Source organism: Siphateles boraxobius, unplaced genomic scaffold (assembly GCF_051911475.1).
Source record: "Siphateles boraxobius isolate OS27281-9 unplaced genomic scaffold, OSU_SipBor_1 41, whole genome shotgun sequence".
NCBI lineage: Eukaryota > Metazoa > Chordata > Actinopteri > Cypriniformes > Leuciscidae > Siphateles > Siphateles boraxobius.
The window spans coordinates 21,672,185-21,696,342 of NW_027509042.1; the positions used below are offsets into that span (position 1 = coordinate 21,672,185).

At 43.0% G+C, this 24,158-nt stretch overlaps 1 long non-coding RNA gene and 1 pseudogene across 1 annotated transcript; one reads left to right on the plus strand and one right to left on the minus strand.

Annotated features, from left to right (window-relative positions):
* Nucleotides 1–2,944: 2,944 nt before the first annotated feature.
* LOC143706974 (E3 SUMO-protein ligase ZBED1-like) lies at nucleotides 2,945–8,283 on the minus strand (annotated as a pseudogene).
* LOC143707227 (uncharacterized) lies at nucleotides 5,278–6,063 on the plus strand. Its single transcript, XR_013193114.1, has 3 exons — nucleotides 5,278–5,380; nucleotides 5,475–5,663; nucleotides 5,772–6,063. It is a non-coding gene; the product is annotated as an uncharacterized LOC143707227 (long non-coding RNA).
* Nucleotides 8,284–24,158: the final 15,875 nt, after the last annotated feature.

Here is a 24,158-nt window from a genome sequence, read left to right on the forward strand (position 1 = left end):
ACATTCAAATTATACAGTAATTATACTTATTTATACAATACTTAATTATACAATAATTATACAGTACCACTGTTACCAGTCAAATTAAATCATTTAATCAAAATCCATCTTTGCAGTCTAGAGGAGACACAGAAGTGGCATTAATATATTTACACTCCATTCACAATTGCATAAAGCTATGAGATTTTTTTAAAATCAATATTTAAACATGAAATTATTTCTAATTTTAACGTTTTAATTAAAGGGTACTTTAAATATGAAACTAAAACCGCCAGTAGGCGGCGGCAAGTCACTGTCTTAATAAGTGAGTTGAAGGATTCATTCATTCAACGAATTCGTTCAAACGGCTGATTCATTCGGGAAAGCAGCAAGTGATTCCTTCAAAACGCGGATTTCAGTCAAGAAATCGTCGCTGTTTGTTTTCCCTTTATTTCGCCGACTAGAATTTCAAAATGAAACCGTAGCAGAGTCTCAATGCAACAGACAGCGATATAAATATGATATAAATATAAGACATAAACTAATTTGGGGACATAGCCTACCTATGAACCGCACACAGCAGTGAAAGGACGAGAGACAAATGCGATGTCAGCTCACAGTGCATCGTATACAGTTAAAACATTGATTACAATATCATAATAGACAATACACATCGCACACCCGATACGCACATAAAGAATGAACTTGCAACTGAACTGACATTTACCAGCTTTCTCCTTCTCTCCTCTCTCGTGTGCAGGAGACAGACGTTATTCTGCCGCGATTCCCGCGAATGTGACGCGAATTGTCACGTGAACAAGCAAATCCACAAAGATAGAGTAATAAAAAAGTAATACGCATACAACGATAACAACGATAACAACGATAGCAAAAAAAAAAAACAGTTTTGTAAAAATTATTTCACACTCCACATTTAGGGGGGCCACAAGGGGGGCCAAGATTGTTGTCACAGGGGCACGGGCCCCCCTGGTCCCCCCTCTAGAACCGCCACTGGTCACAGTGTCTGGTTGTGTTCCCTTGTTTGTCACTAGAGGTCCTCATTATCACGGTGTCCTTCACTATTGACTTCCACGGGACCCGCGAAACTTGACCAACCAGGTCCCCTTAAAAAACTCCCTTCTCTCCCGCTCGGTGGCTGGGGAGGAGATATTAAAAAACATACCTCTGGATCTGAGTTGACGGATTCGTTCTGTCACGACACACACGGGACAGAAGATCCAATTTGCAGCAGTTTATTAATATAAGGGTAATCAAAATCATAGTCTTCCAGGCAGGGGTCAAAATCCAAATAAACATAAAAACAAAACACAAACCAACAAGAAAACCGACCAAGGAAGTGGTGACATCTAACAACGAATCAGTACACATACTTCTTCTTCTTCTTCTTCTTCTTCTCTTTCTATGGCGGTTGGCAACCAGCTTTTTGGTGCATTACCGCCACCATCTGGACTGCAGTACACATACTAACACAGACAGGCAATATATACACAGATCTAACAAGACTAACAATGAACAGCTGGGAACAATGATGACGGGGAACAGCAGAGTGCAATGAACTGATGAGTGACAGTGACAGATAGAATGCTGGGAAATGAAGTCAATAGTGAATAGTGACAAACAAGGGAACACAACCAGACACTGTGACACTTTTATGTTTGGTGCAGAAACTTCTTGTAGTTGGAAAAATTTACTTTTAATTTTAACAGCAGAGCACATTGGAACAGGAAGGCCTACTGGAGTAGGAAAAGCCAAGCCAGCATGGCAGCATGCATTTTAGAAAAACCTGTTTGAACCAACCAGAACGTTTGGAGAATTAGCTGTTTTTGGGAACTGTTAACAGATTGGTGTTTTTAGTCTTCATCATTGAAGTTTTTAATGGATTAAACAATGTCATCGAGGTTTAAGAAAAGACTTGGGACTTTTGTATTTTTGGTATCTTTATCGCGTTTGCTGGATTGGATTATTTCCTTTTTTCCAGGATATTTTGATTAATTTTTTTGGCCTCAAGGACTAAGGACTTGCGCATAAGGACAAAACTTCTCACACATGGACTATTTGATCAAGGACCCTTGTTAAGTGTTCATTTTTCTGATTTGACTGTTGAGTTACCAATATACTTTGCTACTTTTTTTCCTACTTATACCTTTTTTTGTTTTCTTTCAAGCATTGATAAATTTTTTTTCCCTTATTCTTTCATGCCTTGTGAGTTACCTGAACTTTTAAGTTACAACGGGTTTATTAAATTTACAAGTCAAGTTTGTTAAGACAAGTGTAAACGCGCTTCTGATCGGAATGTTATCCGATCAGCGTGTCCATTAGGGATGGGCATTCGATTACATTTTCTTAGTCAATCGTCGGAAGAATTCACGATCGACTATCAATTAATCATTAATATTTTTATATTAAAATTCATTATTTATTTAACTTTTATAAATTATAAATGCAATGAAAATACAAAAATACAGCGTGTTTTTCCTTGATGAGATCTTTATTACAAGATGATCAACTTGTGGCAGTTAAACTGGACGTTTAGTAGGCTAAACTTGAAGATATATGCACTAAAGTGCTCTAAAACAACGGAACCTGCAGCTGCGAGTTGGCGTTCTTAAACAGAGACCCTTGTTTGTTCCAAAATAATAAATAATAATAAAAAATCTTGTTAAACAATAACTTAACCAAAAACATAATAATACTTAGATCTGACAGGTTTAGTCAAAATGTAACTCAAAACTATCCAATGCACTGAGTCGAGAAAGAGGGTGACAGAGATTAGCCTAACTAACAATTAATTAGGCTACTTAACAAATTAGGCTACTTAACAAAGCCTCATAAAATATTAGTAGTAACTCACATACAATTTCTGCACCAGTCTACTGATTTTTATTGAGAAAGATAAGCATGTTGACATGATCTGGAGTCAGACGTGACTGCAACTTGGTGACCGTCAGTCCAGGCGCCGAAAACACCCCCTCTGGGGGACTGACGTTACCGGGATGCACAGGTACCTCCGCGCTAACTTGGCCAGCCTGGGGAACCTTACTCCGTTCACTTTCCACCAGTCTGCAGGGGTGCAATCCAGGAGTGGAGGATTCTCCCTCTGAAAGTTCTGAAGTTCTGCTTCAATGCCAGCCTCGCATTGAGTGGTGTAGTGCTACCCAAGGAGTTGGGCCATAGCTGAGGACTGGGAGGCTGCGACTCCAATGTTTGCGCTCCCCTCGTCCGTGTCAGACAACGCTAAGGATGGCTAGCGCGAAACAGACGTTCCGAAGCTTTGCGAGATCCCGAAGCAAAGATGATTCGAAACACTGATCCGAAGCGTGATTCAAAACACCCATGTCACGTGACAACGGCTAAATGAAGCGTCTAAGTGTTTCATCAGGTGGAGTGCTCCTCCGAATCAGGGTTTCATTGATTGGTCGGTTCGGGAACAAATCACACAATCACACAGTATAAAAGTTTTGTCAACGCATTTTCATATCGTGGGTTTTTGTGAGAGGAGTTTGGTTTTGAGATAGCGGATTTTTGGTGATATAGTGACATTTATAGTGCGATTTGTTTAGTTATATTTAGGATTTAATTTACATTTACACATTGACTTAGAGACACACAGAGTACATATAGTGACACATTAATAGATGCATTGATAGAAATATATATATATATATATATATATATATTAATAGATAGATACATATATTACAGATACATATAGATTATTAGATAGATAGGCTAGATAGATAGATAGATAGATAGATAGATAGATAGATAGATAGAAATGGAGGCTCCACAGAAGAGATGCCGTACATCTGTGGTGTGGGAGCATTTCCATTTGGAAACCCCAAATAAAGTGAGATGTGTGTATTGTGATCGGCAGCTAGCCTACTGCAACAATACATCATCCATGATGCGCCATTTGAGGAGCATTCATCCTGCCATTCTGCAGGGTGCAGAGGATGGTAGTGTTCCCCCTGTACCAAGGCCTGCTACTGACACTGCTGGGCCATCTAAGCAAGGTATGCATTGTTTGAAATATAGGCTAATTATAAGTGAAATATAATAACTAAGTGTTGGGCCATTGTTTAGAAAAGCCATGGACTAAGACATGCCTAACATCCCAATCACAACTGCCAATCACTTTAAAAACAAATGTTGTCAATATAATATTATACTTTGTGAATATACATTTTATATGTCTACATATGAGTACCCAATCTACAGCCAAGACATCATTTTGTTTTTTTGTAATTGTTGTATTTCTATAATGCACTTTATCTTTCTCTGCACACTGAGCATAAATATTCATAACATAACTTTGTTTAGGAAGGTTTCCAAATGAACCAGTAGACTACTTTCACGGTAGGCTACTATTTTTCCAATATATTTGTCTGAAAGTATGTTTTATCTTCTCTTTTAAAAGGCAGACAGAGGGAATTGGATGAGGCTCTTCTGAACATGGTGGTGAAGGATCTGCAGCCCTTCACCATCGTGGAGGATGAGGGTTTCAGGGCCTTTGTGAACAAGCTTGATCCAAGCTATGTCCTCCCATCCCGGAAGGTGCTTAAAACAATGGTCAGCGAAAGGTACAACACAACCAAGGAGAAGACAATGGAGGACCTACAAAAGGCGGAATTTGTTAGCCTTACGGCTGACATGTGGTCTTCCATTAATATGGATGGATATCTTGGTGTAACATGCCATTACATAACACCAGAGGCAACAATGGCAACTGTTTTACTGGGTGTAAGGAGGTTTTACCAAACCCACACAGCCCAGCATCTCATGGAGGCTAAAGCCTTGCTAATGGCTGAGTGGGGAATAACCTCCAAAGTTCACTGCATGGTGACTGACAATGCATCCAACATGATCCTAAGTGCCCAGCTACTCAACCTTCGCCATGTCCCATGTTTTGCTCATAATTTGAAGTTGATAGTGAAAAAGGCCCTGGATCAAACCCCAGTCATCAATGAAATTCGCCAGAAAGCCAGAAAGATAGTGGGGTTGTTCAGATCCAGCGGCAAAGCAAAGGACAAGCTTGTGGAGATGCAGAGCTTGATGGGCAGACCAAGTCTGAAAATGATACAGGAGGTTGAAACGAGATGGAACAGCACATTCGACATGCTACAACGCTTGTATGAGCAACGTGAGCCAGTGGGTGCTGCACTTGCCAATTTAAACAGTGATACTGCTCCCCTGACAAGTCTTGAGTATGACATTATTCAACAGTCATTGACACTTCTTCAACCATTCAAACTAGCAACAACAGAGATGTCAGAGGAACAGAGAGTGTCTGCTTCAAAGCTCATACCATTGTACAGGATGTTGCAGCACAAGCTTGCACAGAAAAAATGAAATGCAACGCAGGAATCAACTGTACAATTAGGTAGGACACTATGACCATACGTGTAATTGGCCATAACTCTCATATTGTTGTCATTATTTTAATTAATATGGTTTTCTCTTGTGTTGGCTCATAGGCTCACATCTACAAGAAGGTCTGCACTCCAGATGTGGAGGGTACGAGACTTTTAGAGCCTTGGCACTGGCTACACTGCTGGACCCAAGGTTTAAAAATGTGGCTTTTGGAAATCCTGCCAAAGCCCTGGATGCTGAAAAGCACATCACACTGGAGTGTGCTTCACTGATGCGTTCAAACACAACTCCTGGTGAGTTTCAGTCTATGTTATCTTATGTAATGTGATTCATGAAATTTATACTTCATATGTGTTGTCAGTTTATGATTTGTTACTAATTGCCGTTTTCTTTTAATTCAGAACCACAAATGTCAACATCAGGCCCATCATCATCAACACCAGTTGAAACACAAGACAGTTTATGGGAACATTTTGACAATCGTATCCGTGAGACCCAGATGATACACAATCCTACAGCTGATGCCACAGTGGAAGTGAAAAAATACCTCAGCGATGCGTTTTTGCCCAGAACTCATGATCCTCTAACTTACTGGAAAGAGAGAGCAGTAATCTTTCCTCATTTGTATGTCCTAGCTAAAAAATATCTTTGTATGCCAGCAACAAGTGTCCCTTGTGAGATAATTTTTTCAAAGGCTGGAGAAATTATCTGTAAAAAAAGAAGTAAGCTGAGTCCTTCAACAGCAGAGAAATTAATATTTTTGAATAAAAATCTTTAAGAAAGGGAGACATTGTGGCTTGATTTATTTTTATTAATATTCATTTTTCATGACCAAAATCACAGTATGCAATGTGAAGAGACTACAGGTTACAAGCTTCATATATTACAAAAATACAATAATAAAAAAAAAAAAACCAACACATTTTTTTATTAGCTCTTTGTAAAGGTTGTTTCAGATCAACACCTGCAAGTGACCACTAGGTGTCACCGTGGAGACGGGTTTCGGATTGATTCGAAGCCTCGAAACAAAATGGCACATTTGCTTCGACTGTTTCATTGCTTCACGAAGCCTCGATCTGCCCATCACTAGACAACGCAGCCTCGTCTCCCCCAGCCTGTGGGATAGCCGCCCTACCGGTCTCCAGTGCCTCTCCCAGTTCAACCAGTTTCGCATTAGGAGCCAGTCTCTGTGTTGATGTAAGAAAGCCCAGGTGCTTGTGACAAGGGTCCAGCATTGATGAGATCATGGGGGCGAGTGACACAAACTCACCAGACTGAACCTGTATAAATATATGATGGGGGAATCAATAATCAGAAAAAATGCTGTATCTAAATAGGTAACACATGATGTTTTATTAACAAAGTTCGGGAGGAGCACGTTCAGATAATTAAACCTAATTAAACTCACGTGGAGCACACTCAGATAATCAAACCTAATTAGACACGAGTGGAGCACACTCTGCTAATCAACTCAATCAACAAGTCAAGAGGTGTATATATACACAGCAAACTTACCTCCGTTCATTGACAGTTTAACAGCATCCCTCCACCGCCCCATCTCCTCACTTCTAGTCCTAAATACACTTACAACGGGGGGGGAGTAGTCTGGGTTCGGGCCAAACTCCGAGCTCGGAGCCCTCCCCCCGGACAGCACGCCACATACGCATTAAACCTTATACACTCTAATTTGTATGTAAGTGTGAACTCGTGAAAATGCAGATAACAGGAAAGTATGCATGTAATTAGGTATATCATGTAAACTAAGATAAAACGTTTAGCTAACATTCATTCATTGATGAGGAAGGAACGCACTTTTGTCTTGAATTCGATGAGTCTGGGCCCGTCTCCTTCACGGTGCATGACATGGATATTGATGAGGCCGAAGGAGACAGGATAAGTGTCCGAGATGGTGACGTCTTTCTATGCTGACATAACCGTGGTGGCACATTTAATTGCTGACAGCACAGGCTGGGTGTCCTTTATCAGCTGCCAGTACTCATCCTTCAACTCCAGGATCCTGGCATCTTGAAGCTTGGTCACGATTCGTTCTGACAGCACAGGAACAACAGCCCACCGCTGCTCCACCAGCCGATCAAACATCTCGCACACAGAGATCCACCGTGCTTTACATGACTGGATAAGCCGGTGAGTTGCGAGGCCCATTTGCTCATTTATCTTTTGCAGCGCTTTGGTTGCTGCAGTGCTGTGATTAAAGTGGCTAACGAGTTTACTAGCCGCTGATATTACCCAATATAGATACAGTGCTAATCCGGCATTTATGGCCAACTGGAGGGTGTGTGCAAAGCAGGCAACGGAAATCCAGAGCACTCTGGTGGGACTGCTGACAGCAACCGTATTGGCGGCTTTGTCATGAACGGATGCAATAACTCGGTCTTCAAGTCCCCACTGCTCTACAGCTCCATTAATTTTCTCAGCGAGGTGGTAAGCTGTATGCCGGCCTGGCAGGCTTTCTGTGAGCAGGACCACTGAGTTCATTTGCCAGTCATCACTAATGTAGTTGCAGGTGATGGTGATGTAGCTCTTAGCTGTTAAAGCGGTCCAGCAGTCTGTAGTTAGAGCAGCTCTTTTAGCGGTGCAAAATTCTTTTAACAGCTGCTGCTTCCGTTCTTCGTACTGAGTTTCTACCAGTCTGGTGATGGTACGTCATGACGGAATGTGATATGCTGGTTCCAATAAATTTATCAGTTCTCGAAAACCTTTGCCCTCAACAAGACTTATGGGCAGCATATCCATCTCAATGAACTTGAGGATCCCGTGGGTAATTTTCTCTGCTCGTTGTGCATCGCAACTCCTCCGTGATAACGCTGACTTGATGCTAGGTTGAGACTGAGAGCAGGATGCACCGCCATCGATATTAACCAGGGTCGGATGCACTTTGTTTAAGTGGTACATAATCTGAGTCGTGGCCGTGTTGTACTTAGTTCACTGCAAACACTGTGATGCCGTGTATAAGTCGTCTTTTAAAGCAAAATGTTCCCACGCCACACTTCTCCGTGACCTCTTCATGATTCTTCCTTTGAAATCAAAACAGAAGCTCGCAGGTAACTGAGAATGGCATCAAATATTCCCACCGGATAGCAGTCCCACTGCTGTCTGATCTAATCCAAAAAAATATACAAGACAAACTAAAATATTTTCTCAATAAAATACAATTATTCACTTTTTCATATTAAATAAATGCAATTTTTAATAATTACAAATAAAATAATTTTTGAATTTCACAATGAACACACAGGAAAACACAGCTATACAACATAGTTCAAAACATAATAATAATGATTAATTTCTGAACATTGACTCAGTCTTTATTCACCTTTTTCTAATGTTTTCTCATGGAATTCATAAAAGTATATAATATAATAGAATTGTTCTAATAGGGGCTCATTGTAACGCAGTGCTATAACGTGTCTCACCTGCACATTTGTCTTATTTAAAATAAACACCAAAAATAGAGATGAAAATGGATTTTTCCCACCACAGCTGTGACAACGTTCTCGGACCCATACGTTTCTCTGTACCATTTCCATTACGGCATCTATCCACATTATTAGCACTTGCAGCCTCTTCATCCTCCTCACTTAGCGAGATTTGTAAAATGACCCCCAACTGAAAACTGTTGTTAAAAGAAAACCCACCACTTCAGGTCTACTTTGCGCCGGAGCCATCCTTTTTTTTCCTTTTTTTTTTTTTGTGGGAATGCGAGATTCAATCTGTTATCCAGATACAGAAGCCACTTGATGTGGACAGGTGTAAACGCACCATGTCCTGATTGGCTTATGATCCGATCTGCTTGATTGGATCAAGGTGATCGCATGTTAATGCCTAGTGTAAACGCACAAACTAACCAGTGGGCAACCGGACGGAGGCTTTACCCCTTCTATGGCCGTGCGGAACTAGTCCCAAACTCCCAAGTCACCATTGAAACCACAAGTTTTGGGGCAGAATGGAAGACCAGGAGCCTTATTTATAAAACTGTGCATAGGATCCTTACTAAAAGTGTACGTGCGCCAGAAAGCCAAAAATGGCGTACGCAAACAAATATTCAGACTTATAAAACCGTGCGTATGCCAGAACCTGCGCAGAATTCACTTTATAAATCCTACTTAGCGGAAGATTGTGCGCACATGCGTCTCCTCCCTGAAACAACCATATATGGAGCTTACAACGCCTAGTTTTACTATGCATATCCTCATCTGCATATCATTTGCATATGATTATTCATCCACGTGATAACATGTTTAACGGTACAAGACATTAGAAAAATATGAAATGCGGATGTGCTGTCACATTAGTTACATTAATAAAAATCATTTAGTAGCCTACCCTTGCCTTGTTTTTGAATAAATAAATCAAATAGTGTAAAATACATTTCGGAGAAAGTTTTTCTCAATCTTTTCCACTCGCCAAAGACTTTTTTAAAATTTAATTTATGTTTTTAATGGAAACAGATAGACCTTGTTGTGCATTATTTGCACGAAACAATTTTCTCAGACAATCTGCTATTGTCATGATAAGCAATTGTCTCTGTAGTTAAAACATTAAAACACAGCATGCCAGAGGAAAGGTGTTCGAAAGCATTGCATCCACAACAAATATTTCTATTTATTGAATATAATTTTTTTTGTAACTTCTCAGTAATGATTTCATGTAATTTAAGTGTTTAATTCCATTAATGACATATTTAATCTAAATCTTTACAACAGAAGTAAAACAAAGTTTAAATCATTCTTTTATTTATTTAAACTGTTATTGTGAACATGAACTGTATTTATGATTAGGACTTATAATGAAGATTTACAGTTTTAGATGCGTTAGATCATGCTATGCGTCAGTTTCACTAAACGGCCCAACGCGCTCGCTGGCGCGGACATTTAAGAAGGGATGGATGTTTGTTTCATGTGATAGGCTTGGTGAGTGAAATTATATTTGTATTATCTTTCTGTATATGTATAATTGTGTTTGGATTTTCTGTCTAAAAGTGACCAAAAAGACATGTAACTCCAGCTCACCATCGGTGTCGCCAAACTGCTCCATCTCCAAAATGTTCGTAGGCATGTGTCAGAGTCTGCGTGCAGATGCGCAAATTTTCCCGTCAAGTTTGTTTTTATAAATCACAACTTGTGCGTCGGAAGTGGAGTACGCCTCTTTTGAGGGCCTGTTTTGTGCATACGCAATGGTTATAAATGAGGACCCAGGCGCTCAGAATGTTCAAAAACACAAGACATTGGGTTTAATGTTTTTGGATCAATGATGCATCTTCCCATCCACGGAGAAGCGATGGGAGAGGACTGCTCCAACCCCAACCTCCGATGCGTCAACCTCCACCACAAACTGACGAAATGGATCAGGGGCAACAAGAATGGGAGCCAAAACAAAGCGGCTCTTGAGGTTGGAAAAGGCAGCTTCAGCTACACTGGACCAAACAAACGCAGTTTTAGTGGAGGTCAAGGCAGTCGGAGGAGCTGACTGCAATTGCAAAAAAATATCATAAAATCTCCAAATTTTTGGTAATTTGGTTGCAATAGCTTACACACCGAAAAACGAGGCTTTTTTGAATGGCTGACCTAAATTTAAAAAAAAAGACAAATAGAGACAGATAATAAAATATAAACAAATTATGATATGGTGTAGATTCTGTTCCTTCAGTTGGATTTCTCTGCCGCCAGGTAGTGTTTTTGTTCTGTTTTGTGTGTCTTGTTGTGTGTTTGCAGGGTGCAGTTGAGTGACAGGTGTTGTAGATTACCCAAGTTGTTTAGTTGAGAGCGGCGAGTGATTTTCTCATTGTCTTCTGTTTTCTGATTAACATGACAGAAAGCAGCAGGTTATTAGGCTACTGTCACTTTAAGAGCTTATGCACGGATCCAATATACTTTTACTCAACATGCGTTTTCTCTCAACTACATTTCAAAACTGACTGTACTTACCTGAATACTCGGCAACACAGAGATTTTGAAATCATTTTGGATGTATTTGATCATTTGCTGTTTGAAAGGCGGCTTTATGAGAGTGCCACTTATACCTGCAGGAATTAGTAAAATTATGCGCAATAGAAGCACTTCAACCAGAGTGAATGAGACGAGTGAGTGACAGGAGGCGGGTGTGTGTCAATTCACCATCAGAGAGAAGAGAGCTAGAATGTGCAGCTAGTATTGATGTATCAATACTGCAGAAAAGGAGTATGGGAACAGTTTCAGATATTTCAGTATCAATACATATAGAAATATCTATATTTTTGAAACAACTTCTAGAAACCTTTGGGGTTGGCCAATCAACCACAGCCTTAACTTTCCCGGTATCTATGCACACCCCCTCAGACGAAACTATGTACCTCAAGAAAGGAACTGACTGTGCACGAAAAACATTCTCCCATTCTCTAATAGCCTCTGAAGCACTCGCCTAACGTGTTGAACATTTTCCTTGAGAGATGAAGAAAAAAAACAGTATGTCATTCAGGTAGACATAAATTAACTGGTTGGCCATGTCCCTCAACACGTCATTGACCAGTGCTTGGAAGACTGTGTGAGCGCTGGATAGCCCGAACGGCATAACCAAGAATTTAAAATGCCCCCAGCTGGTATTATAGGCAGTCTTCCACTCATCCCCCTCCCGGATGCAGACCAAATGATAGGTGTTACAAAGGCCCCCTGCAAACGCTCGAAGCCAAATATATCAACGACAAAGAATAAGTATTCTTAATCGTTCTAAGGGAAACAGGTCAATTTGGCTCAAAAGGGATTATTAGTTAATTTATAGGGAATTTTGAAATAATTGCTTATTTTACGGGCAAACAAATGAATCGTGCATTGCTCAATTGAACCGGCCGTAGTTGTCAACTCTGTAGTGGATATTAACATTCAAACTAAAGTGAAAACACTTTATTAGCACGGTTAAAAGATCAGCAATTTAAGACAGTAAATTCATAAGTACATTGCTTTTGTTGTTTGTCATTGATGGGGATTCTCTTCTGAAGTGTCCTTGCTGAAAGTCATTTCCCAGGTTCGTTAATTTGCTGGAGGTGTCATTGTGTCTGGAGTGACGTCTTGGGAGACTAATCACATTCTTGTGCGTTGGCGGATGAATGGAAGCGGAGTGGCTGAAGTTGTAAGTTTTAGGTGAGCAAAACTATAGAGTTGTTGACTGAAACTGTGGCAAAACTTAACTTAAAAAACAAGACTCAACAGAAAAAAAAAGGAACTATGTAAAGAAAGAAAAGTAAAATATGCTAGACTAGAGTAGTTAGATGACTTGCATGAACCTTTCGGTCTTAACCTCCATCTTAACCCATATTCATCAGTCTTAATCCATTTTCATCTGATCGTATCTCATCTTGTTTTCTCGTCTAATGCTTTGTTTGTGGCCTGAGCTTTTAAACTACGATGTTTGTCCAACCCTTTGGAGGAGTTCTGACCTATATTACACATTGTCTTTGGGTCAGGGTGTGACTGTTTCTCCTCATCTCACCATAAATTACATTATCTGATTAGTCACATGGTCTCTTAACTTTCCCGCTGTAGCAGGGTATGATTTCGACATGAATTTTATAATGAGAGTACAATAAATTTTACACAGAATTGCTTGTCTGAAGTATAAAATCATTGGTTACCCTTAAGCCAATCACATAACGTTTGGTTGACACGTGTTATTCGCAGAGTTTTGCTGCCTCCTTAACCTGATCCTCCATGAGTGCAACCAAGGGGGACACAATCACAACTATTGCCTTGCCGGCCTTTGGCCTCCCCAGTTTCTCGCTGACGATCGGTAATATTTGATAAATTAAACTTTTACCAAAATCTGTTGGGAGTAGGGCCACGACATCAGCTCCATTCAAATTGTTTACCAAACACTCTTCTTGTTCGGCCTTTAGTTTGGAAATGCCAGGAATATTCTCCACAACAGAGCGAATTGCGTCCTGGGTCTCCATATCCGCGGTCGTTTTCGATTTCCCCAATCTTAAACTCGGCGCTTAGCGTCTACGTCACGGCTCTCAGCCCGCCCTCTGTTCGTTGATTGGCCGGCTGTTTTCAGGCCGGAGGAAAACTGAGAGACATGTCGATGTCTCAGACTAAGTACAGAAGCGAAATTTAATTGAGCGGAAGTACGAAGTCTGACGTAGTCAGGCTATTCAGTGACTGCCTTAAACTCGAAAAAGGCTTAGGAGGTGACAGAGGACACTAGGGCTGCGTTTACACTTGGCATTAACATGCGACCTGTATCTGGATGTTGTCCACATACACATTGAAAAGACAAGTGTAAAAGCACTTCTGATCGGAATCTTATCCGATCAGTGTGTCCAGGTTCGGTGGTAGTCGAGGACGCATTGTGATCGGATCTCAGTGTAATGTAAACGCAATCCAACCATCGTGTCTGCATTCACAGGTGGACGTAATTTAAATCCCCGCCAAGTCTCCCCGCGTGGCTGTCAGAAAATAATGGCCTGATGCAGTTTAGACAAGAAATTAAACTTATTTGAACCTTACAATAAACATCAATCTTTAAACCAGTATCATGTAAGTCTAAATAAACTATGTGTGTCATTTTTCATTTTAATTGTGCAACATTATCTGAACGAGGCGATCGCCTGTACAACCACAGTCAGTCATGAGATCTTAATGAAGAGCTGAACGCATCTTTGCCAGAGGAATAATCGGAATCGGATATATTATTTTTTTAAATGTTGAATGTTTTTATTGTTTCAGCATGTTTATCAATCTCCCATTTCTGTCAATATAGTAATTGCACGCTATAACCTTAAACCCAGATGATCGATGTGAATTGTTTAACATGATCAACCCAGTTGTTTTTGTATGATCAACTCTGGAAGTATTCCTTCGTTCAAAAAACTTAATTTGATCTAATTACTGGAGATTGCATAGGAAAGTTAGCCTGGCAAGCCAGACCTACATCAAGATGTTAGGTCTGGGAACTCACAATTGGCATACCTAAATCCGAGGGGCGGGATAAACGGTTGTCTTTCAAAATCCCTCTGCACGCAATAGGACAGCGCTATAACCAACCAGAGCAACGAACGGCTGTGGCTGAGTGAGTCCCATGCGTTTTTCCACCAGCGGAGCTAGTTGATATATTTAACTTTTGCCGTATCCGGTCGTCAAAACTCCGAACACATCTTCTTTTTTAAGAATGATTTAAGTGACGTTCTCTTAACTCCAAGTCCTCCAGAGTCGCGGCCAAAGCCGATTTCGAAAGACCGCTGTTCACCAGCAGCATCTACTTTGTTTTCAAGTAGCAGGGAAATCACCTGGAAATAACGCGGAACCGTCACAACTCTGCCGTCATTATGTTAAGCCCGCCCACCAACTCTATACACCATGTGATTGGCCTGACCAGAGTTTGTTTTTTCCAGCTCGAATGCCAACGGAGAGTTGCTAGACCACACTTTGCTGCAAAATATTTTTTGCTGCCGCTAGGGTGCGTCTAGATTTCTAGGCTATAGGAAAGTAAACTGAGTGATTGAAAGCAATTGGGACATTGTTTAATTTTTATCATCTTTAGGCTACTCTTAATCTGGTGTCGTGCCACAGACCTAATTTAAATATTATGCAGGAAACAGATATCCGATCGGTTATCCAGATACAGAGGCTACTTAATGTGAACAAATGTAAACGCACCATGTCCTGATTGGCTAATGATCCAATCTGCTTGATCGGATCACGGTGATCGCATATTAATGTCAAGTGTAAACGCAGCCCTGGACAACTCAGCTCCTTAAAATCTTCTTTCTTTGAATTTATTTAATTTTCCAAAACCATCAGTTGTAATTCATACATCATCACTGTAGTTTAATAGGTTGATAACCTTTAAATGCAATCAGAAAAAAAATACAGAAAACACATCAGCTCAGTATTAATTTCTATGCAGTGAAAACTATCAAAGTGTAACTATTAGTAAACACATGATCAAAAAATAAAGTTATTAATCCATCCAAATAAATAAAGCAGTTCATCTAAGAATGAAGACTAATCCTAATAATAAAAAATTAAACTTAAAGGGTAAGTTCGGCGTTTTACAAGTAAAGCCCTGTTTTAAGATCGCTTCTGATTAAATCGAACGGTTAAGATTAAAATTTGGACACATGCTGTTGTCCTGAGAATTTTAGGTTTTTGTGTTAGCACCCCCCCTCCCCCCAACTATATAATGGTTTCATAGGTGCATTGGAACAATCATTCATAGTCTCAACATTAACTCATGGTTTTCCTCGTGATACTCAAGATATGCCATCTCTTCGACGATTAGTCTTGTTAAATAGCATAACCTTGACACTTATTAGTTATCTCTTACAAGTGTTGTTTGTTTCTGAGGTAGTCTGTTTCAGCCTGGATGACGCCCAAAAGGCAGGTCTTCTGATTTCCTGGTCCTGGGTGTTGAGTCTGTCTCTCTATGGAATTCTGCTTCTTGGTCAGTTTGAAGAGTTATTTCTGTCTGATTTGCTCTCAGTTCCTACACTGTGATGCTTTTCAAATCTTGATCCAGTAATGTTTACATCACCAAATACATTACTCCAAACATTATAATATCAGCTTTATAAACAATAAAGTATACGCTTATAAATCAAAGATATCCCTTACAATCAAATACTGGGGCGACAGTGGCTCAGTGGTTCATGTAGGTTGTCTACAAACCGAAAGGTTGGTGGGTGGCCATTGGGTCTGTGAAAGCGCTATATAAATGCAGTCCATTTACCATTTACCATTAGCATGAAACATTATCACATATGTGTGTTACAACTGTCAATACTAAACAGTCGCATGTATTATAAACACATATTAAACTTAGTTTAACCAGTCCTTCCAGAAAAACGCTGAGTTTTTTTGTGATTGTTGCGGGCAAAAATCCTTTATTATGCGGCCCGTTTTCTTTAAAAATGCGTTGGAATATGCGGGATATTTATGCAATTTTATGCGATGAAATTGCGGGCACTTGCAAAAACTGCGGTTTAATGAAAAAGAGAAAAAAAGTGATTCCCCAACACCCTGTTCTCACTAGGCTACTACCTTAATGTAAAGAGTCATTTCTTATTACTTCCTTTGATAAGCAAGCATACTACATCATAGAAAGTGCTGGGAATATTTAATTTCTCATCTTGTTTTATTTCAGACTGTAACGATTGTAAATAAGGTGTGGCCCCTTTAAGAGCTGCGCGCTCCCTGTTGAACTGTCTGCAGTGTTATATTGTATGTGCGCCTCGAACACCCCATGTGCGCGGGTAATTTCTGTTTGATGCTACTTCTTTTATCTTATTTTTTTTTATTAAGTAATGATGTGACGGTAGAACGTGTGACAGACAGTTATACGAGTTCGATTTGGGAATAAAGAGCGAGTTGTGAGATGCCAATCGCCTCCGTGAGTCTGTCTGGCCTCTGCAATAACTTCAGCTGTGAGCTATCCCGTCACGTAATTGCGTCACTTCATAACGTTCCCATGGAAACAGGGGGAAATGGCTGCTCTTGTGTGAAGCAAATGCAAAATTTTTCAACTTTCTGCTAAGATATATGTGACTTTTTTGCATCGAAAATGCGAGGATTACGAAATCATGCCAGACCCCCATATTTTGCAAGGAAATCGGCAATTTATGCGGCGAAAGTGCGGCGTATTTGAAAAAATGCGGTCCCCGCATGAATATGCGGACTTTGGCTGATTATGCATTGAATTCAGCGATCGCATAATCTCATTTTTCTGGAGGGACTGTTTAACAAATAAATGCAACACATATTGCATGTATATTTCATTAGGCAATTTAAACTGTAAATGTCTAACCAAAACATAGTAAACAAACTAATAGCATTAGGCGTTTAGGCATTAATCGCAAATAGCGATCTACATAGTGATTTATCAATATAATGTTACTTTTAACAACAAAATGCTACTCACCACGCTGGGAATGTATAGTTTAGATTAAAGTTGTATCTGTTATTGTTATAGAACATTAGAAAGTCTGCATATAAGCATCAACATTGCTTTCTCACTCAGTTCAGTTCAGTTCCGTTTTTTTTCTTACAGCACTTCTTCCTAGGCGATCACATGAGCCCCAAAGAATCAACGTCCTTAAAGGGGCAGCAACCTACATTGGGCCCCAATGACCCAAACAGGTCATTCAAACAAAGTAAGGGGGATGTGTCAATTAAACTAATTCTACTGAGAAGACTGGCTTCCAGGAGGCAGATTTTGTCTGCAGGACGGATGAAGACACCTGCCTGTGTTTTCACTTCCACAGTACGCACAAGTCCGTCTGCACCTGGATAGACTTGAGTAAGCAGACATAGAGGCCAGTGATTGCGTGGTGTGTTCTCATGCAGAATAAGCACAATATCTCCTACTTGAAGATTTTTCTTTGGTTGCAGCCATTTTTGGCGTTGTTGCAGTGCAGGCAAGTATTCCTTGAGCCATCTGCACCAGAAGACATCTGCCAGATATTGCACCTAGGCGCCACAGCTTCTGGACCATTTGGTGGTGCAGGGACCATTCCCCTGGGGGAACATTGTCCCTGGACAGTTTGTCTGGGCCGTCATTCAAATGGCCAGGCACATGCACCGCCCTCAGCGAACGCAGGTGCATCTGAGACCAAATAAGGAGGCGTTCCGTCAGACTGCAGAGATTTCTGGATCTGACACCGCCCTCACGGTTTACATAGGATACCACTGACATGTTGTCCGAGCGGACAAGAACATGTTGGTCCTGTATGAATGGGATGAAGCGCTTCAGCGTGTTCTCAACCGCTATCGTTTCCAGACAGTTTATGTGAGGTCTGACCACTGGCCGAAGACCGGTCTGCCCTCGAACAGCGCGCCCCAACCCGAGTTGGACGTGTCTGTCGAAATGACTTTCCGATAAGAGATGGTTCCCATCATCACTCCCTGCTGGTACCAGTCGGCTACTAACCAGGGCTGCAGAGCCGCTATGCAGGTCTGAGTCAACCCAGGCTCGGTGGGACGCGCGAGCATTCAACCAGCGTTGGAGCGGGCGCATGCGCAGTAGGCCCAGCTGAAGCACCGCTGCAGCTGATGCCATACAGCCCAACATCCTTTGAAATGTTTTCAAAAGGAGAAAGCTGCCCTTCTGGAAAGATGCGGCTAGGTGGCGAACACGGCGCGCACGCTGTGTCGATAAACGAGCCGTCATGGTCACCGAGTCCAGTTCTATTCCTAAAAAGGAAATTGACTGGCTGGGCAGTAATGAGCTCTTGGTCCAGTTGACCGTGAGACCCAAGCTTTCCAGGTGACTGAGAAGCACTGTTCTGTGAGATAGCAGTTCTGTCTCTGACTGTGTCAATATCAGCCAATCGTCCAGATAGTTCATTATTCGCAGCCCCTGACTTCTCAGGGGGGCGAGTGCCGCCTCCATGCACTTCGTAAATGTACGGGGTGCTAGGGACAGGCCGAACGGCAGGACGGTGTATTGATATACCTGACCGTCGAAGGCGAATCTCAAAAATTGCCTTTGACGGGGTATTATCTGAATCTGAAAATAGGCATCCTTCAGATCTAGAGAAATAAACCAGTTCCTCGGGCGAACGTGCGCAAGGATTTTCCTGGTCGTAAGCATTTTGAACGGTCTTTTCGCAAGAACTTTGTTCAAATGTCTAAGATCTAGGATAGGTCTGAAGGCTACGTCCTTCTTGGGTACGAGAGAATATCGGCTGTAAAAACCTGACTCGCTCAGAGAAGGCGGTACCTTTTCTATAGCCCCTTTGCACAGCAGCTTTGCTATTTCTGTGTTAAGTAGGTGTGCTACTTCCGCATTCACTATCGTCGCGGTCCGGGCTTGAAAGCGTGGAGGACGGCGAATGAATTGAAGTGTATAGCCCTGCTTTATTGTGCTCAGCACCCATTCTGAAATCCCTGGGATAGTTTCCCACGCAGCTATGTGAGCCGCTAGGGGGCGCATGGACTCCGGGTTCAGATCGCCGCCATTTGCGGGCTTGTGAAACTGAACCGGAGCCGAAAGCGCGGCGCGTGCGCTCTCGGTTCTGGGCAATGGCTGCTCGCTGAAAACCGAAACCGGGTGATTTCTGTGAGATGTTCCAATCAGGGATGGGGAACATTCTTTTTTCTCTTTTTGACGCGCGAGCAGCGCTCCGGGCGGAAAAGCTTCCTGTAAGCGTGAGCGCGTGCACACTTACAAGTGTATTTGACACCCCGATCATAATGGATGGGGAGCGTCGTATTAATGCCCTGCGTTTTGTGATAACACTTAAACGCACGGGCGGAGCCCGGGGGGAAGTTTGTGTTAGCAAGCGTGAACGCTCTCTGGCGGGCACAAGACTTACATTCATAACCTGCTTTTTTGCAAATAAACTTTGACGGTGCTCCGGCCGCAGCGGGACACGCGCGTCTTTTCTCTCTCTTTGTTAGGAGGGCTTCGCATGCTCAGACTTCAGCGTGATCTTCTGCCGAGGCCCTCTGGGGGGCGGCGGTTTGTGACGGCTTTCTGAGCGCGACCTAGGGCGGCCGCCCTGACGTCGCTGCGAAGGCTGAGGCTGTGCTGGACGCTGGGCGCTGGCTCGCACAGGAGGCTGTTCTTTTCTTTGTCTCTCGCGAGAGCGGCCTGTAGCGGAGCTCGAGCGTCGTGGCAGGATGAGGTTCATGGCCTGCGTGGTCTTCTGTACTTCAGAAAAACGGTCAACGATCCCGTTCACCGCTGGGCCGAAGAGACCAGTGGGGGAGAGCGGCGCGTTCAGGAAGGTGGCTCGCTCAGTTTCCCTCATATCCGCGAGCGTCAACCAGAGGTGTCTCTCTGTTACAGTCAACGTGGCCATGGCTCGTCCAATGGCTTGAGCTGCGGTTTTAGTGGCGCGGAGAGAGAGATCCGTCGCAGCTGGATCCCGGCCCTTCTCATCCCATTCACGGAGGAGGTCGGCTTGCAGGATCTGTAGCACAGCCATGGAGTGGAGAGCAGACACGGCCAGGCCGGAGGCGGCATATGCGCGGCGACCAAGGCAGAAGTGGCTCTGCAGGCTTTTGACGGGAGGGCTGACCGTGACTGCCATCTCGCGGAGGGCGAGCAAAGGTGCGCTGCGACCGCCTCTTCCATAGGGGGAATAGCCGTGTACCCTTTTTCGGCGGCGCCGTCCACTTGGTAGAGTGACGCGGAGGCCTGGGACTGAAGTCTCGAGGAGAATGGTGCATTCCATGACTTCGTCAGCTCCAAGTGAAGTTCCGGCAGGAATGGAGTGGGCCTGCTTGCTGAGGCTGCACGGCGCCGACTTTGAAGGAAACAGCCGTCGAGCCTGTTCGGCGCGGGTTCCTTCAGCAGCGACCACTCGAGTCCGAGACGGTCAACAGCTTGCATCAGCTCCAGCACGGGTACGGGTGGATTCCTGGATCGACGAGGAGGCGGAGTGAAGCGACCATTCCTCGCTGTCTGATGCCAGGATTGAGCAGCAGTCTCTCGTGGTGTGTCCCTCGGCCTCATCCTCAGATGCGACGGCAGTGAGGCTCGTGAGCGGCAGCTGCGCGTCGGTGAGGGGGGGCGGGGAAGGCGAAAGCGAGGCTCAAGGGAGGTTCTCCGGCGAGCGCGTCGCTGTGGCCACAGGTTCCGGCTGTCTCAGGGAACGGCGCTTCTTCCTGCGCGGTCCCACAGAGGGCGGAGTGACTGCTGCGGTGTTGAAGGCTTCGAGTCGAGCCGCAGGGCAGCCAATGAGCACGCGAGATGGCCTGCTCTAGGTCTGCTAGCTGCTGCACTGCGTAAGGATAATTTTTTGGCTTCAATATCTCGAGAAGATGAATCTTTCCCGTAGCGTAAGCTAAACTTACGCAATACGAGAGAACCTCTCGTAAGAGAACTTACTGTTCACAATTCTCGGCTAGATCCGTTTATCCTCGAAATGAAAATAAACCAGCACATGTTCTGAGGTAAATGTCCCAGGTTTATTCTTCACAGCCTCGCAAGACGAAATAGTACGTTAATCTGAAGATTAAATTTGTTGCGTTATCGAGTTTATGAGGGGCGTTGACACGTTTGCATGTGTTGTATCTGATCATTTGCGTTTGAATAGCGCGCGCTCTCTGTGGGCATGTCACATTAGCAGAATAATGAATTGAGAGAATGTTAATGAGATCGGCTGACACCTCTCTCTTTTTTATAGATTACATAAACAGAGAATATTTATTTTAGTTTTGAATTAGATATTTTAAAAGTACAAACTTAAATGATTAAAAAGATATATTGCTCATGCCTGGGTGAATAGTATTCGCTGAGCTTTGTATAAGTTTAGAGACGTGCTCCAGAAAAAAAGTTAAGGGAGACAGAGGCAGAAAAGCACACCCTGTTTATTTTCTTTATTTTACAAAAGCACAATGTTTTATTTCGATTGTAAGTGGACACATAAAAAGTAGACATTCAACAGTTTATTTTTTTATATTTCTTAAGTCTGTATGACCAAAAATGACAGAGTATTTTAAGTCTATTTTCCTGCTATGTGAAAAAAATCGAGCAAAACGTGCCGGCGCGTTTGCCGACCTCAGAGGGTTAAGGCCTACCTGGGTATCTCCTGCTGCTCCTCCTGATTACCCTTTTATACCCCAGGGCACTCCATGTGTCGTCATTGGGTAGCTACCTGCCAATCAATTGGTGGGTTTCCACACATGCTTCAGACACCAGTCACGCCCCAGGGCGTTCCCATAGTGTCAATGTTTTGACGCAGCGTCTATTTCCCTCTCAGGGAACTGGGGTTATATTCATTACCCTATACATTTTTTTATAACAATAGAATGAATTAACAAATAGTGATATCAAATAATGAATTAACAAATGTAAGGTTACAATAATATAAAGTATTTTGGATACGCACAGCGACAAACTGACTGATTGAATACCTGTAATCAATAAATAAATATGTCCTATTTTACGTCAGTAAAAACATGAGTTTTATATTGATAACAAATTGATATTAACATTTTTATAACATATATTTATATTGCATTACAAAGTTTGTCAGGTGCAAATATAAACATGTATTAGTTAGCTGCCATTGAGTAGATGTTTGCCACCCAAATAACTTAAAAATTGTAGCAGGGGGTTTTAAACTTTTTAATGTCAAAGGTTTCCCAAATGTGACTGTAGCAATGTTCAGGGAAGAAGGAGGCGGGAACCGAACAATCAAAATACTTTATTAAAATAAAACAAACAAACCAAAAATAAATTCCTCCAGCAGCCCCTCGCAGACTACTGCTGGCTACTGAAAATAAACATAAAAGGATCCGCCAGCAGCCCCTCGCGGACAACCGCTGGCTACCCAAAATAAAATACAAATACAAAAACCAAACACAACTAAAACACAGGCCTGTTCCTCGCTCGATCATCAACGTCGTCGCTCCTCCTTTATGCTTCTGCTCCTCCGTGAGAGATTGCGAGACCGGTGTGCTTCACAGGTGTTGCTCATTAGCAATCGCACCACCGGCCTCGCGCCATTCTCTCACGTCCCCCGGCCGTCCTGTTCGCCACATCACAGGCCGGGGGGTACCCACAAGCCCGTAACTACCCCCCCCCCCGGCAGGGGCGATCCATGGGGGGTATGGACCGACGAGCCGAGGGAAATGGAGACGGAAGCATGAGGAGCGACAGATCGAGAGAGGGGAGAGAGAAAAAAACCCAAAAACTTGGTCCGGCTCCAACAACGCGCTGCCATCTGGTCCCCCACCAGCTGGGCGATCTCCTCCGCGGTGCCTGGTGGTGACGCTGGGTAGCCCTCGGTGGACGGTTCGACTCTCCTCCGCCCGGTGGACGGCTCCTCGGGTGCCTTGGGCAGACGGCAGGAGTCCCCCGCTCCCTGCTCCCTGCTCCTCCCCTTCACTGGTGGACGGCAGCTGGCTCCGGCCCACGGCGAGCGGCGGCGACTCCTCCCCTCCCTCCTGGATGGCAGCCGCCCCTCCAATACCCAGGCGGTCGGCAGCGAGCTCGACCGTCCCACCGGCAACTCACTCCAGCGGACCACCTCGAGCGTCCATGGCCGCGAGTCCCCTGCTCCCTGCTCCTCCCCTAAACTGGTGGATGGCAGCAGGCTCCGGCCCACGGCGAGCGTCTGCAACTCGCGCACCATGCTCGATGGCACCGCGGATTCGCCACAGCAGCGAGGACTCTCTGACAGCGCGTTCCTCCCTCTTCCCGCGTTTTCGGCAACAGTGTAGCAATGTTCAGGGAAGAAGGAGGCGGGAACCGGCAAACGATCAAAAAACTTTATTAAAATAAAACAAACAAACCAAAAATAAATACCCGCCAGCAGCCCCTCGTGGACGACTGCTGGCTACCGAAAATAACTATAAAAGGATCCGCCAGAAGCCCCTCGCAGACGATTGCTGGCTACCCAAAATAAAATACAAATACATTGGTCATTAGCAATCGCACCACCGGCCTCGCGCTGTTCTCTCACGTCCCTTGGCCGTCCTGTTCACCACAGTGACCAACTGAAGTCAAAGTAAATTATTACAATATTATTTGGGATTTTTTTTTAAACTTTGTATTAAGTTGACAGTGTATATTTTTGCCTCCATTATTAGATTAATATTAGCTAAATCAACCTATAAAAAAATTAATTAATTCAAATGTATTTGTATAGCCCCTTTTACACTAAATAATGTTTTAACACAGTTTTACGGTTAATGTATTGACAGCATTAAAAATGTATTTGGTAAAGTCTAGTTCCAGTCTTTTTTTTTCTCTCAAATTTTCCTAGAACCCCTAGAATCCTCTTGTGGCCTTCTGGGAGTCCAGCTTTAAAACCAATGGCCTGTAGTGCTGCATTTTACCAATCACAT